We start from the raw sequence: 3,469 nt of genomic DNA, 5'->3' as shown, positions 1-3,469 counted from the left end.
ATACTGGAGTGGGTTGCCATTTCCTCCTTCAGAGGATCTTCCCAATCCAGGGATCAAACCTAGGTCTTCCTCATTGCAAGCAGATTCTTTACTGTCTGAGCCACCAGGGAAGCATAACTAATCGTGCTGGCATATTAAAGAATGATAATACGTTCACTAACTAGATAGATAAAATTCATATAATATTCAACATCAATTTGTAATTGTAAAAAACTCTTATGAAAGTAGAAATCAATGGGAACTTCCTTAATCTGATAAAGCTTCTACAAAATCTCCCTGTATTTGTTATTCATTTTATATAATAAATTACCCCCAATGTTAATAGCTTCGCTCAATAATAAACATTCATGCTTTCACATGATTTCTGTGGGTTAGAAATTCAGAAGCTAGGGTTTCGTAGAAGATTTCAGTCAAGAATGTTGGCCAGCTTTTTCGCAACGGGTTTGCCGCCAGGACACAGGTGTCGTGAAAACCACCGTTAAACCTAAGCCAAAATGGGAAAGGAGAAGACCCACATCAACATCGTTGTCATTGGGCACGTAGATTCAGGGAAGTCTACCACGACTGGCCATCTGATCTACAAATGTGGCTGGATCGACAAGAGAACAATTGAAAAGTTCGAGAAGGAGGCTGCCGAGATGGGAAAGGGCTCCTTCAAATATGCCTGGGTCTTGGACAAACTGAAAGCTGAACGTGAGAGTGGTATTACCATTGATATCTCCCTGTGGAAATTTGAGACCAGCAAGTACTATGTTACCATCATTGATGCCCCAGGACACAGAGACTTCATCAAAAACGTGATTACAGGCACATCCCAGGCTGACTGTGCTGTCCTGATTGTTGCTGCTGGTGTTGGTGAATTTGAAGCCGGTATCTCCAAGAATGGGCAGACCCGTGAGCATGCCCTTCTGGCTTACACCCTGGGTGTGAAACAACTAATTGTTGGCGTTAACAAAATGGATTCTACGGAGCCACCCTATAGCCAGAAGAGATACGAGGAAATTGTTAAGGAAGTCAGCACCTACATTAAGAAAATTGGCTACAACCCCGACACAGTAGCATTTGTGCCAATTTCTGGCTGGAATGGTGACAACATGCTGGAGCCAAGTGCTAATATGCCATGGTTCAAGGGATGGAAAGTCACCCGTAAGGACGGCAATGCCAGTGGAACCACCCTGCTTGAAGCTCTGGATTGCATCCTGCCACCAACTCGCCCAACTGACAAACCCTTGCGTTTGCCTCTCCAGGATGTCTATAAAATTGGTGGTATTGGTGCTGTCCCTGTGGGGCGTGTGGAGACTGGTGTTCTCAGACCCGGCATGGTGGTCACCTTTGCTCCAGTCAATGTAACAACGGAGGTGAAGTCTGTAGAAATGCACCATGAAGCACTGAGTGAAGTCCTTCCTGGGGACAATGTGGGCTTCAATGTCAAGAACGTGTCTGTCAAAGATGTCCGTCGTGGCAATGTGGCTGGTGACAGCAAAAATGATCCACCCATGGAAGCTGCTGGCTTCACAGTTCAGGTGATTATTTTGAACCATCCAGGCCAAATCAGTGCTGGATATGCACCTGTACTGGATTGTCACACAGCTCACATTGCTTGCAAGTTTGCTGAGCTGAAGGAGAAGATTGATCGTCGTTCTGGGAAAAAGCTGGAAGATGGCCCTAAATTCTTGAAATCTGGTGACGCTGCCATCGTTGATATGGTTCCTGGCAAGCCTATGTGTGTCGAGAGCTTTTCTGATTATCCTCCCCTGGGCCGTTTTGCTGTGCGTGACATGAGACAGACAGTCGCTGTGGGTGTCATCAAAGCAGTGGACAAGAAGGCAGCTGGAGCTGGCAAGGTCACCAAGTCTGCCCAGAAAGCTCAGAAGGCTAAATGAATATTATCCCCAATACCTGCCACCCCAGTCTTAATCAGTGGTGGAAGAACGGTCTCAGAACTGTTTGTCTCAATTGGCCATTTAAGTTTAATAGTAAAAGACTGGTTAATGATAACAATGCATCGTAAAACCTTCAGAAGGAAAGGAGAATGTTTTTGTGGACCATATGTTTTGTGTGTGGCAGTTTAAGTTATTAGTTTTTAAAATCAGTACTTTTTAATGAAAACAACTTGACCAAAAATCTGTCACAGAATTTGAGACCCATTAAAAAAAGTTTAATGAGAAAAAAAAAAAAAAAAGAATGTTGGCCAGTACTGCAGTTTCCTGAAGACTTGACGAGGCCCGGAGGGCCCACTTTCAAGGAGACTTACTCACAGAACTACCAAATTGATGCTGGCTGCTGGCAAGAGGCCTCTGCCACACTGACCCCGCCATTGGGCTGCTTGAGTAGGCGCCCAACACAGCATCCGGTTTCCAAAGTAGAGCAAAGTGGAAGCAACAGTATCTCATAATCTAGCCTCAGAAGTCGCTAGATGACCATGTGTCATTTCCATAATATCTTGTTACACAGGTCAACCTTATTTAGCATTGGGTTGAGTATATCATTAGGCAAAAATCATATGAAGCCATCCTGAAGACTGGTTATCACAAAGCTATGACAAATGTTTTGTGGTGAAGCATTCAAAGTGTTGCAATTTCACAAACAAGACAAAGGTTGCCACTATCATCATTTCTATTCAGTATGGAACTAGAGGTGTTGGCTGATACAGAAAAACAAGAAAAAGAAACAGAAGGAAGAAACAGTCACTATTTTTAGATCATATAATGTATCAACAAAGAAACAACAAACAAATATACCATGTTTCCAGATACAAAATCAATTTATGAAATTCCATTTAAAAATTTTAAATTAAAAAAGCATTTGTTTTATTTGTATTTGACTGTGTCAGTGCCTAGTTGAAGCACTCAGGATCTTTGATCCTCGCTTCAGCATGCAGGATTGCAGGACTGCGGGATTTTTTTTAGCTGCCACATGCAGGATCCAGTCCCTGACTAGGGATCGAACTCGGGCCCCCTGCATTGGAAGTGCAGTGCCCCAGCCACTGGACCACCCAGGAAGTACCAATCAGCTGAATTTTTACACATTAGCAACAATGTTAGAAAATTCAATTTAAAAGATGATTTAACTCAGGGGCCAGCTTGCCTACCAATGGACCAGACCCAGAGGCCGCAACTGGGACCCTTTTGTCCCTGGTCTCCTCCTGACACGGACAACTGGCCAGAGTGCCCCGACCAGTAAGGAGCAAGAGACTTTATTGACCTCTCTCCCCTTCCCTCTCTCTTTCCTCTCCTTAACCCTTCCTATCCTTCCCTGTTTTTCTAGTCTCCCAGTCCTGGAAGCAGGAATCTGGTCAAAGGGCCCTCAGCCTGAGCTGAGGATTAGAGACTGATCACCTCCTCTTGGCAGAGAACTCGAATTCTGGTTCTGGTCTGGTCTGATTTCTGGTAGGGCCGAGTTTCAGTCCTCCCTTCTCTGGAGGCCCAGGGAAAAGTCCCATAATGCCTGGATATCTGTAGGTGGCAGG

General features: G+C 44.5%; 1 pseudogene across 1 annotated transcript; it reads left to right on the top strand.

The window, feature by feature from the left end:
• On the top strand, positions 430-2,182 carry LOC102175922 (annotated as a pseudogene). Its single transcript, XR_001297322.2, has one exon. The product of XR_001297322.2 is annotated as an elongation factor 1-alpha 1 pseudogene (transcript).

The sequence above is a fragment of the Capra hircus genome, chromosome 26 (assembly GCF_001704415.2).
Source record: "Capra hircus breed San Clemente chromosome 26, ASM170441v1, whole genome shotgun sequence".
Classification (NCBI taxonomy): domain Eukaryota; kingdom Metazoa; phylum Chordata; class Mammalia; order Artiodactyla; family Bovidae; genus Capra; species Capra hircus.
The sequence above is the reverse complement of the archived record's forward strand: the minus strand, read 5'-3'. Positions and strand labels throughout refer to the sequence as shown.